Raw genomic sequence first — 13536 nt, forward strand, 5'->3', positions numbered from 1 at the left:
CTTAAAATCTGAATCTATGCCAAGTAGAGTGAATGCTTGTCTGGCACATTTTAACACCTCTCGGTCTCAAGAGGGTGTGGGGGGGGGGGGGGGGGGGCGTCAAGGCTCCGTTATACGTTTGAGAAGCAAAAGCCTGCTGCTTGGTCACTTTTGGCAAAGGGCGTACGTCCGAGGGCTTCTGGCCCCAGACGTACGCTTCTGGAACACCAGACGTGTTCGTAGCGTAACATTTAGGAGCGCTGAAGTTTAGCCTGGCTTCTGGAGATCCCTCTATATTCAAATAAATGCTTTCACCACCACCACCACCTATAATCTGAATGCAGTGCTGCTAGAGCTTACCGCTGGTTTTGACGTGCTCTAATGAACAGCGTTACTCGACAGTAAAGCGGCTACCGGGGGACTATGGCAATCGTGGTAAACGGAAGATTGTTCGCTGAGGCGAAAGGCAAGGTACCTCGTTGTAGAAAACTGAGATCAGGCCAACGGCATAAGGGAGGTGTTCATCGCTTAGAAGAATGAAGTTGTGAGAGGTTTGGTAGCATAGTCGAGTCCACTTAAAGTGAACTTGACGGTCTCCCGGAATGCGTTCGTTGTATCGGAGGTTCATACTAACTGCACTTCTCATTTTAGTCAGAAAAACAAAGTCCAATGGAACTGACGTTTATTTCTTAAAAAAGTTCGTTATCCGCGTGGCTTCTTCAAATGAGACTATATCGCAGTGCTGTCCAAGCCTTCAATAGAGGTCATACTTTATGTACCTCGCCGAGGTCCTAAGTTCCGATAATCTAGCTGCCTTGAGAACACGATTTAAGAAATCGTGGTGAAGTGTTCGCGACAACTACGGGCAGGTCAGTCTCCTCGTGATCGTCATAAGATTTTCGGCAGTCGGAAAGTGGTCTATCCATCTCGTACAATGACGTCGTCCGCTGACTTTTCGATGCCCGCGTCATGATCACCACCAACGAAGGCATCTCTGGCGAAGTATGTCCGACTATCTGTCCAGGAACAAACGAATTGATACAAATCCTCATGTGTCTAATCACGCGGACGCTCAACAGCGTTCTCAGTTGTTACTTCGTCCATAAAGCACGCTTTACGAATGGAATTCCTGATGCACTGAGCAGTCAGTCCCATCCGCGCGGCTTTAATAATTTCCAAAGTAGAGAGCAAATATATCCGAATCCGAACATCACCGTCTGGTGCATGTGTTTTATCAGGATAACGTAGGTGGTAGAGAAAGTTGAGCACGTGAATAGCGCCCATGTCCTGTGGCTGGATCTTGGCTGGATCTTGGCGGATTTCGTGGCGAAAACTTCTTTGTCATCAATGCCAGAGAAAGCAACATGTGGTGCGTTGTAAACTTATCGAGCACGAGTTGGAGCTCGTATGTAGAGTTGGCGATGACAATGGGCTGCCGCCGATTGCTGCCAATCCAACTTCTTTGTCATCAATGCCAGAGAAAGCAACATGTGGTGCGTTGTAAACTTATCGAGCACGAGTTGGAGCTCGTATGTAGAGTTGGCTGCCGCCGATTGCTGCCGATCCAACTCGTGGATATTAGGATGTTAACACACTATCGATCCACGTGTGTCTTTCACGCGTTTCCGATGGCTGCATTTAATAGAACTCACATCCTCATGTTCATTACAGAATTAAAAAGGTGTCGCAGGGGCCCGGATCCGCTTTTCCTTCTTTGGGCTAGCTGGAAGTGCGTGTTTTTCGACAGCGCGGCCGAGTTTACGGCCCCTCCTCATTCGTTCTAACCGAGATACGCCGCCACGTTTGTTCATTCTATTTGCGGCGCAGTTCGATTTTCCATAATGCATATTTTGACGGTAGCGCCGCCCTCGTTGGTGATAAGCGAGCGTTTGTTATACATGCGGTTGTAATAAGTGTGCTCGACTATTCATGTTTACTGCAGCAGAAAGCAGTCCTAGGGTACTCATCCACGATGACTGTCAGTGACCAGCCGTCTGCAGCAGTGGGTGGCCAGCGCTGGCCAAGTAACGAAGACAACGAATTTGGAAGCACACGCCCTCGCATTGCAGAGGAAACGCGTGGGCATGCTTAAAGCTCTTTACGGACGCATCTAATGCATTAACGCGCCCAGTACGAAGAGCATGACGACCAATGCTGTTCGCGCACATGAATGGAAGAGGGTTATTTCTCATAGCTGACAGGGGTTTCGACCCATAAAACGAGCAGTGCCGAAAGAAAACTGCCAACATCACAAAAGCACGTCACGAGGAATAAGAAGAGGCCCAGCCGCGTGAACTGCTCAAATCCGACTGCCGGTTAAATTAGACGCCGGTGATTTTTGTCATCTTGAATCCTCGAAGAAGAAAAGGAGGAAAGCGGAAGAGAGGTGAGAGCAAACAGAGGAGGAAACTTAAGGACAAGGGAGATCAGCTTAGACCGGACGCCTATGCACGCTGCAAGTGTAGTTCGCGGGGACCTACTTGAGAGAGCATTCGCGTCGCAGTAGGAAAGAAAAAGGAACCCGTGCACGCAGCAGAACGTGTAGCTGCTCATCTCTGGGACCGCACCATGCATCGTCGTCAGATGAACACTACTCATCGGAAGCGACTGCGGGCGGATGCTATGGCCGAGCTTGGCCCGTGGACGGCTACGGCAGCCAATCATGGAGCGTCGCAACGCTGCCTCATCGCGCTGAGCGAAAGCGGCCCACATACGGCAAGAAGTGCTACCGGAAATACGAGCCAGGTTTCGCGTTAATAAGCCGTGTTATATCCCTGGCGCAACCCTTTGTAATTTTTTGGAGGCATAATGGCAAGGGAAACAGCAAGACACAGGTACAGTTGGTCAAATGAAGAGAAAGCTCGATGATTTCCGAGACAAAGCCATTTCCGATCCACTTACTCGTTATTTTCTTGTTACTCTCTTTTCTCCATCTTTATATCCCCTCACCCCTTTTCCCCCCGTGCCGGGTAGCAAATCGGTTTATTCTTCCGGTTAACCTCCCTGCCTTTCCTTCTCTTCCTGCTCCTTACTCGAGGCTTGTGCTGCGCTTTTGCTGATGGTGTCTAGGAGGGGTCAACGGTGGGCGCGTGCACGTCACTTCGGAGGAGCAGTTGAGCGAGCGCGCAAACAGATTGCTGTTTTGAATCGCATAACGAGCTCCACTTATATTCTCTCTTACTCCGGGTGAGGGCAAAAAGTATAATTTTTACGTCTGTCGGCTCAGTTCTACCAAAATCATCAGACTTGTTTCGTCTACTTCGTAACAAGGCCTCTGCCACTGATCTAGTATTCACCCTCTCCGTAAGTGGTAAGTGATAATTATATTCCTGCCTGCTGTGCTCACCTTCTATTAGAATCCACTGAGATACCCGAAGAGGCCATCGGGTATCAGGTCTCTGCAGAGCATGCCCTCCCCATTTCAATCTCCACGTCTTGATTTCAGATTGGATGTTAATATGCGTGTTATATTGCATCTCTTTTCATGACTCGCAACGTTATCCCTATATTTTCCCTTTAAGTAGTTCCTGCGAAATCAGGAGCTCAGTTTCAAACGTTCTACTCTTTGTACCGGCTAAATTCATCATCATCATCAACCTCACTACGCCGAATGCATGGCAGAGGCCTGTCGCATATGTCTCCAATTAACCCTGTCCTTTGCCAGCTGCGCCTACCATGTCTCCGCAAACTTAATCTCATTCGCCCACCTAACTTTCTGGTGCTCCCTGCTACGCTTACCTTCTCTTGTAATCCACTGCATGACCTTTAAGGGCCACCGATTATCTTGCCTTCGCATTACATGCCCAGCTAAATTCACTCCACCTCATTCTTAACCTCCACTAACGTCGTCCAGCACGCTCACCACGGTGGCCACGTTGTCAGTGCCAGCCTCCATGACGTCCTCGCAGGACTTGTAGAAGCGCCACGTCCTCTGCAGCTCGTTCTGGCCCGTGGCTTTTTAGTCTCGCATTCTGCGCAGGCCGCGTTAGGTCGTGCTGGTGGCGTCGCATGGCTACCTGAGCGTGATGCAGCCCCAACAGCATACAGTAGGCGTGAATACACCACGGCATGCCTGGACCGGGAAGATTTGCGAGCGACGGGCGATCTGACGGCCGATCCACAGCAGTTAAAGGAGCCATGTACGTGTAACTATGTGGTTTTATGTGTATTATGTTTATTGGGGACATGACCCGTGAGGCTCATGTGACCGCTGAAAACAGGTCACGAACTTTGATATTTGACGACGGGGTCGAGATAGAACAGCTCACCCTGCAAAACTCCTATCGGCGATAGCGTCCTTCTGCCGACAATCATCGAAGGACCGTTAAGCAAGCGAACAGTCCTGATGCTTTGCTACTACAGTTATCGCTTTCTCTTCTTAGAACAATAGAAGCGCAGGGGCTGACGTCATGTTGTAACTGACTCCTTGTCGGTTCCTCTCTGCTCTCATCACGTTAGCACTTTATGGCCGTTGACGATGGCTTTGTCACCAGGCAGTTGCCGTTAAAATCTGCGACGCAAATAAATCTGGGCTGCGTTCTCTCTGCCAGAACGTGCTTCATTCAAGCCAATCAACGTCTGCTTGTGACTTGGAGACACCAATAAGCAGTTGATATTAACTTTTTTGGCCTGCACTAGAACACAGAGCAAGGCGACAGGACAGCAATAAAATTACCCTTCTATGTCAGAATGAAGCTATAAGCAGAACAGCCGCCGCGATGGCTCATTGGTTGTGGCGCTTGGCTGCTGAACTGAAAAACGTGGGTTGGATGACGGCCGCGGCGGTCGAATTTCGATGGAGGCGAAATTCTAGAGGCCCTGTATTATGCGACGTCGGGGCACGTTAAAGAACCCTATGTGGTCGAAAGTGCTGCCCTGCGTCATCCATTCGCATTCGAATCAAACCATTAAGGAGAACAGGAAGTTTAGCTGTGAAAGCTCCGCTTTCTAGGGCGTTTAGCGTTCGCGCCCCCCATATCTAAGATGATGGGTCAGTCAAGCGAATGTTTAATGCATCACATCCCCGGTAGGTGGCTGCTTCAAACGCAGCTACTTATTGGGCTTGCGAGACCCAGCTCGCTCTTCCGAAGTTCCCTGAAGGCTCATGCGCAGCGGCACGGCGGGCAGATGACACGTGCACTGAATTTTTTGAATTCTTTTCATTTCCACCTTCCACGCTAGGCAGGTAGCTCACAACCCAGTGAGCAGGTTGCCGCCTCCCTTGGTTGCCAGGTTGTGATGACGACGTAGGGTGAAGTGACCTCTCTCGACCAATCATCAACTCGCACCTGCCACGGCGGGTAGGTTGTCACCAGCCACGGTGGGCTGATTGTGATGGCATCGTAATGTCACCTGACATTGGTGGCAGGTGGCCCACCTGCTTTTTTCGGGCCGCCGATGCCGACGCCGAGTAGTCAACTGTACGGCATCGTTAATGCTATCGCGTTAAAAATTGGCTGGGTTGAAGGACTCTCATTGACATTGTCGCCGGCATTTTAAATCGATAGCAGTAGCGGTCCCGTCCTTTAGGAAATACGACTTCTGTCCGTCCGTGTCACGGTAAAGAAAGTTGGTCACCTTCCAGGGTGGGCAAGTGGCAACCTGCCCCAAGGGCTGCAGGCAATCTACCTTCAGTGGCAGGTGTCAGTTAAAGATTTTGGCGCGAGAGGTCACGTGACCTTCTGTTGCTACGGCTAGGTCAAGAAAGACAATCTCCCTTAGAACTATGTGCGCTGAAATAAGCGTTACGAGAGCTTGGGAAGAGCAAGCTGGGTCTCAGAAGCGCTCCACCGGTGGCTGCGTTTGAAGCAGCCGCTTGCCGTGGTGGTAGCGGCGTACATAGTATAGACTGAAAAGTAAAAATGAATAAGAAAAACAAGCCTCTCCCGAACCACTAAAGTATAATTCCAATAGTAATATAAAAGGTGTGGCCCTCGGGCAATTGGGATTTTGCCACCCGAAGGTAGAAAGAAATCAATATGGAAATGGCTACTAAAGCGACCCACAGGCGGAGGAGCGGGCCCGGAGACTCCCCTGATCTCCCCTAGGAAGTAGCAGCTTGGAGTGGGATATGGGAATGGGATATGGCAAACGTGGGTGGGGTTATGGCAATTGGAAGGTACAGCTTAACCGCTATACGACACTGTGCCAATAGCGGCATGAGCGACTGCCCGCCAGCTATGAAGGCGACACGTTTTAAAACACTTTCGCCGTAAAGAAAACATTAGACAAGCGGAAACGGAACCACTGCCCTTTTGTGTAACAACACGGGCGCCCCACGGATACATCGCTGAAAGGCGTTCGTCTAGCTTAAGCTAAAAGAAAGGAGTATTTGGGCAGGAGGGATCTCTAATGATCATGTAATGCATTTAAGGGTACCACGTTAAGCTTCAGTCAAGTTTTAACGCTATATCATTACGAGTCCAATTACGAGAAAAGCTGGCGGCGCGCATGTCTTGGTGTGTGAACTCAAAGATGGCACAGAAAATATCAGCGATGGCAAAAAAATCACGTGACTTCATCAAGCGGTCATTTGAAGCTGACGGCAAGCCGAGCACCGGCAATTCAGACAATCATATACATGTCATTCTTGTACATTCTTGTACATTCTTGTACATTGTACATTCTTGTACATGTACATGTCATTCTTGTACATATACAAAGAGCTGTGTATTTCTTCAGCAGGCAATACCTGGTAGTGAACTTGTCTGTAGTGCACCGGGGCCGCCAAGCAATACAGCATCAAGTAATGCCACCGCCCGTGGCGTGATGTCAAATGCTGTGTTGGTCCTTTTCTCTTCCTCGCGTGAAAGTGTTTTAATTACATGTACCCTCCGGTACACCGAAAAACAAGTGTGCGTAGCGAGGAGCAGGTGTTAGGCTTAAAATAACTCAACGGGGCTCAAAATTGTCGCCTAAACTACATCGTCCGCACAACACTGCAAACTATGGTTGGCCCGCTTCGGGCTCAACATCGAAGACAGTGACGAACCTTTGTCGCGAAGCACAGGGGTGAAAATCATGACTGCATACAATGGAAGGAATCGACTTTCACATCAGAACCGCCTTTATTAAGGTTTAATACTTGTAGTATGGTATATCTACCGGTTTTGCGTGGAACGCAATTTTGTGCCAGACTACATGGCGCAGCCGTGATCCCGACGGGTTTTATCAAATTTTTGACTTTGACAAGTACTGATTATAAAAGTGGATAAGCGTCATGTCATTAGACATTTGTTATCTGATGGAAAGTTGTTGGACGAAATCTAGCATTGTCCTGTTGCAGGATTTTGTCTGCTAACACGAACAAATAAAACTCTATTTATATTCCAGCGTCGCAGTGGAATTTTGTGCGTGTGGCGCGAAGTCAGAGTTACAGTGGGACAGAAAGAAAAAAATTGATTATTTTCTGTGCTTTGCGATGCTACTTCATGTGCTACTCATTTAAAGTTAACAATAACAGAGCCGGCAGAATAAGCAAGGCTAATCCCACGTGTAGAATTCAACACCTCTACTCAAGTCGACTCAGAACACAGCACACGAACGACTGCACTGACTTAGAGAAACTAAATTGATTGACTGCACACGTTTTCTCAACCGCAACCGTGGCCGGATGCGGACGCAGAAGGGAAAACGAATATCGCGGTGGAGAAAGACCCTGAGGAAACTGAACAACAGGAAGTCATTATGTATTGCATACAATAACAACGAGGTATTTTTAATATGCATGACGAAGGGCAGTTCACGACTCAGCCCTGGATCTGTTTCTTTACTGCCCGCAGAAAGTTGCATCAAAGTACGCCAACGGGAATGATTTTAGCTTGTGCTTATTCTGCGCAGTTCCCAAGAAGGAAGGTTTTGTTGGCACCACAACTTCGAGCCGTGCTTCCTTTTCGGTGAGTGGAGTAATTTCTAAACCCGATTTGGCAACATTACTCAGTGCATGCAGTAACAGCGGGAACAATAAGGTAATGTTCTTAGCATTACTCTAGAATTGCGTTACATCATGGTCGGCAGTGTTTTTAGAGTGGCTTGCACCGAGCAATAGTGCGAACACTTCTGTAAAGAAGTAGCTGTATGGAACGGCTGCATCAGATGCCGCTGATCCGAAGAAGCGAATAGTCGATGACTACAAAGCAGAGCAATGTGTCCCAGCGGTGAAATGTGTCGCAGCGGTGAAATTTCACAAGTAAGAGTTCTCGCTAGTATAGCTATAAACAGCTGCTACGCCTGAGACACCTTGATAATTTTGCAATGTTGTCACTCTTCCTTCTACCAGAACGTCGCCGCACACGACTGCGTTGTATCAGGATTCTTCGATTCATTTACAATTGCCTTGTTCTTCGATGTTCTACTTACCCGGCAGGTTTGATATGGAAACAGAGGCTGCCAATAGGGGCACCACCGACCGCCTAGAGACATGAAAGCTATGCCGACACTGGCCCTTGACCGGACACGTCGAAACTGATACTGTTTTTTGACATTCTTGTAGCGAGGATAACCGCAAGGAATTTGTGTGGAACAGACATTTCGTGGGGCTTAGCGAAAAATCAGAGCTTCGAATTTCTGAGCGAAAACAAACATAGTATTCCGGCAGTGCGTGCGATATAAAAAGAGCATGAAAATGTTTTTCTTCCACCTTTCATGAGCAAGCCGTCAATATTTTGCCAGCTGACCATCATGCATTCGAGTTAAGTTCGAAGAGGCGGCAGTCGCGCAGAAATGCGGCGTCCGACAGCTGCATCGCAGCTTTTGCACATAAGCGCCCTTCGTTAAATGACATGGAGACCTGCACCGTCAAACGGCTGATTAGCAAGGCTTGCACGATTCTCAGGGTGTCACTTTCTTGAGCCCCCGCGTTGGTTGGATTTGCGGCGGATCAAGTGTACCACCTGCGCATAGTGCATCCGGAGCAGCTGTACAGTGTAGGTCGCTCAGCCGTATGAGTTTGGGTACAGGCTCAGCACCCACAGTCTGTCTACTCAAGGGATCGAAGTGCCTTCGAGGTGGAGGCCGATATCGGGGCCGACTACTTGAGTACTCATGGGCCTGCGGATAACGACCACTTCCGGCTTCTCAGGAGCCCACTTAAGGCCGCTCTCAGTCGCCTAGTTTTGCGTCACTTCTATGGCTTCTTGAAGGCATCTTGGACGTGGCCGTCCCAGTCTGTCGCCTTCCAAATCGTCATGTCGTCGGGGTAAAGGGCATGGTGCAGATCAGGAATACTAGAGAGTAGCGGCTGAAGGCTAGACCACGTTGAAAAACATGGGCAACAGCACCGAGCACAGCGGGGTGCCCCGACCTGTGAGAGCAAAGGGTAGCGGTTAGATCTGAGAGGAAGGCTCTCATGTAGTCGTAAGTGCGACGGCCACAGTGGGGCCTCGCTATAGGGCCCGCTAAGATGGCATCGTGCTATACGTTGTCGAAGGCCCCCTTCACGTCTTAAGCCAGAACAGCACGGGCCTGTGTCTTCACAAGATAATCACTGGCTCTTTCAGCTAAACGTGCACGTCATGGGTGGAGAGATGCAGCCGGAATCCGAACATTGTGTTAGGAAAGATGTTAGTTCTTAAGTGGGGGTGGAGCCGGTTGAGCGCGACATGTTCCATCAGTTTTCCAACGGACGTCAGGGATACGGGACGAAGGCTTTGGAAGAAAAGCGGTTTGCCTGATTTACGTATTAGGCTGATGTTAGCGTGGCGCCATTCTTGCAGGAGTTTGCCGGTCATCCACGCTTCATATAATAATCTGCCACGGCGGTATACTGAGCCATTGTCAAGGTTCTGGAGCATCTGTAATTAATGCCATCTGCCCCAGGTGCTGTGCCTCTTGTCAGGTTCGCGAGCACTGCTCGGACCTCTGATTCTATGATGTCGTCGACCAGGGCCGTGCTTTTGCTTTTTAGTCTAGACTAGGGTCTGGGCCCATCACCATGAAGCGCGCCTGCAGGGCATGCAGCAGTGCGGTGGTGTCTTTCGTTTCCTTATGTAAGAGCTTGGCGACCGTTTCGGAGGTTTCCTGTTTGGTTTTGGACCGGTCGAGAAGGCCGCGGAGGAGTGAACACGCTTGGGCCATACCAAGTGTCCCCTGCAGCCTGGGGCAGAGTCAGTGCCAGTTAAAGCTCGTCATCTCCCCTGTGTTGCACTCTACCAAAAGAGTGAGTTTAGCTATGCATTGGCATAGCTTGCAATTGTGTCCCTGCTTCCTCCACCTTCAGACAAGCCCTCTTCGAGCCTCCCACAGGTGTAGGAGGTGTGGGTCTATCCCAGGGGCCTTCTCTGTGGCCTGCATTGCAAAGGCGACTTTCTTTATGTCCACCTGCAACTGTCCAACCTTTTCAGCCAGGGAGAGTCGTTCGCCATTTTTCGGAGCTAATCAGTGTTGTCGGAAAGCGTCCCAGTCCGTGAGGCGCAGTTTACGACTAGGTGCTCGGCCCACACTCACCTGAATCGCCGTCTCAAAGATGAAATCATGGCTGTACGAATTCCATTACATATTGGCCCACGTGCACGAGTGTTGCGTACCAACTAGTGCCAGGGCCGGGTTGGTTTCCCGATTCACAATGTCCCGATTCACGGGCGATGGTCAGGGTCATCTTACGACCGTTGGGGTTTTCGGTCATGTAGCCGCACGAAGGATGAGACACGTTGAAGTCACCCGTAATTAGGAACGAGTTGCAGTTTAACACAAAGCGTGATCGGCTGCGGCGTTAGCGAAGTGCTCTCGTGCAGTGCCCAGCGAAGCTGATCTGTTCGCACCGCCGCGGGTTCTAATCCCAGTCGCGACAATATTTTACTTTTTTATTTAATTATTCATGTTTTGCTCGAGGTCATTTCAAGGTCAAGCATCACACAAAACTATTGGACATCGCGTAGTATTTTCACAATAACACAAGGAAAGCAAGTTGGAAACCTGCTTGACACGTGGCGAGTGACGTCACGGGATGCGTTCCAGCGCCTCGCAGCCAGTGGCAGCACGGGAGAGGGTCGCTTGCTTCTCTTGTCAGGGGGTGAGCAAGGAGGAAGTAGATGGGCAGTGAAACGGCGGGGAAGTTCTCAGAAATTCGCTTCTATCCAACAAAGAAGGGCTATGGCGGCTTTAGAGCTTATCTCTGCCTCTGTGTTTGCATACGCTGAACTAAAAGTGCGAATGTGACAAATGGCGTAACGTCGAGCAATGCCTTCGTTTAGCGTACATGCGCTTCCAGTGCGTTACGCAGACAGCGTTGGTTTGCACTAAGAAAGACCTCGCGGTCGAAGCGGCGACGGGGTGGCCGGAATGTGTGAACGAGTGAGCATTTTGGTTGCTGCTGATTTCTCTCGCTCCTGCGACCGAATGCCCAAGTTCGAATAAGATGTGAAAGTATTCATCGCCGCAGCGGAGATCCTGTCATACGCGCTGCTTATAACGAATGTTTCTCAGGAACACTTCCTGTGAAACAATGGATAAATCAGCGCTGTGCGCTTGTACTTCTAGCCAATTGTATCCGTCAAATAGGTTTTGCACTTTATCCCGGCCATCTACAGCCGTACGTGAACGCTCTGCGAAAGCTGTCGGGCGCAGTATTTCGGTGAAAGTAATGTTTTTGCTAGCTGGCCTCAGATGTAGATAGTCGGCTCCGCCGGCGGCGCAGCGGCGAGGCGCACGGCGCGCACACCAGCTGCGGGCTATGTGCCACTCTGCGCATGCGCACAGCTGGCAGAGAGGTGGTGCCACGGCTCAGCGCGCAGCCACGCTGACCTCGCGAAGTGGCTGGCGTAGTGTAGCTATCGCTACAAAATTGTGGATCCAATTCACGCCGTGAATTTCGTTGGACAGCGAAGGTGTAAAATGACACCAAATAACCCATTGCGACGTCACTTGAAAATTCACACACGTGGCTCTACAAGCTGTTGTGGAGGTCGCCCAGGAGGCCTACCGCGCCACATTAACTGGAGCGCTGCCGAAGAGGAGACAGCAGCGGAGCGGCGGCATCCGGCACTGGCCAAGATCCCGAGCGTTTCCTAACACGTGCTGGGGACACTTCGCCCTTTTCGGCATCACGCGCACCGCCAGCCGTGCGGGTCGCTACAGGGCTCCTCCCCTAGACGATCAGTCGGAATGTGTCAATACTCGTGCAGGCCGTCCGGTGTCCGAATACGAGGCTCAGGCGGCGACTCTGGCTGTGGCGTTGAGGCCGATCTTTGCAACGCCGTCGAGGGACGCGTAGTAGCAGCTATGGGAGGCGCAACGTGGTGCTAGGCGGCGGAATGGCTGCGGTGGCCTGCATGTGGCTGCTGGGACACGCGCACAGCCAGCCGTGTACTGACTGACTTGGACACGGCGGGAGGACGCACGAGCGGCGGCCTTGCCTCTGGCGCCGAGCAGGTCATGATGAGGGACGCGAGTGGGGTAGTGGCAATCGGAGGCGCCCTCAGCACCACAACAAAAACCAGGGAAACGCCCGCTGGCCTGGTGAGCCTAGGCAACTTCCTAGACGGCGGTTGGTGAAGCTGCAGCGGGGTTGGATCCTGAACCTGCTGGGCACGAAAGGTTGCGTGCGGTGGTCCGCCATCGAACATGCGTTTGGCGGCTGCCGAGCCAGGTGTGCAAGGCGTGTTTGAAAACACCGCTGGGGAGCAAGAAGAACCCAGGTCAGAGGCCTCGTTTGGCTGGAGGACGGGCGCTGGCACCGGTTCAGAGTCCTTGTCAGGAAAAGTAGGGCGGGTGACAATCGCCGTGCTTGGCACTGCTGTCACCGGTTTGGCCTTCTCATCATGCTGAGTGTGACTTTCACTGCATTTCGGACTTTTGCAGGGGCTGGGGTGTGGCGAGCCCCTATCGGAAAAACAAGCATGATTTATGCTCGCATTCATAATGGACATGTTCGCGAAAGTACCGGGCATGCCGGGAAGAAGGGCTTTCATACTGGAACGTGCTGGCAATGCCGGACATTTGTTGGGAAGCTAACTGGGCATGTCGGACACGATGGTGGCCATGTGACAGCATTTGATGCTGGGAGCAGAAAATGTTGGGAGGTTAGGTGGGCACAGAACACACGATACTGGGCATGCGGGAACCCATAGCGGTGGTGTGTCGTGTTAAATTCCGATTGGCAGGTAAGCCGGCACACACTGAGCCAGGGCAGCTAGCGATCGTGTAATTGGCAACGCCATCAAATCTGAAGATGCTGCGCGCGAGCTGGATATCTGCATAGCACGCAAGCGTTGACCGCATACGAGGAATTGCGGTCTTTATACTACCACTTCGACGCTGACTTCTACACTCTCTCTACTTGCTGCTGACGAAAAAATAATTTCGAACGACGGCTCGTCTTTATAACGTAGGGACGGCAGCTAAGAAATTGTGGAATGCACTAAACATCCCAATAGATGCACCGCAGACCCCTCCCCTCCCCCCCCCCCAAAAAAAAAGAGAGAGAGAAGACGGAGACAGCCGCAGGGCAAACGAAATAGTGGACAGAATTCGACCGCGTGAATGCGCGTTGCGGATCTATCAAGACACTGTTTCCTCAAGCATTAATTCTGAACCGCCATCCAAGCATAAAAATATCGTTCC

This window comes from Amblyomma americanum, chromosome 5, assembly GCF_052857255.1.
Source record: "Amblyomma americanum isolate KBUSLIRL-KWMA chromosome 5, ASM5285725v1, whole genome shotgun sequence".
In the NCBI taxonomy this organism is placed as follows: Eukaryota; Metazoa; Arthropoda; class Arachnida; order Ixodida; family Ixodidae; genus Amblyomma; species Amblyomma americanum.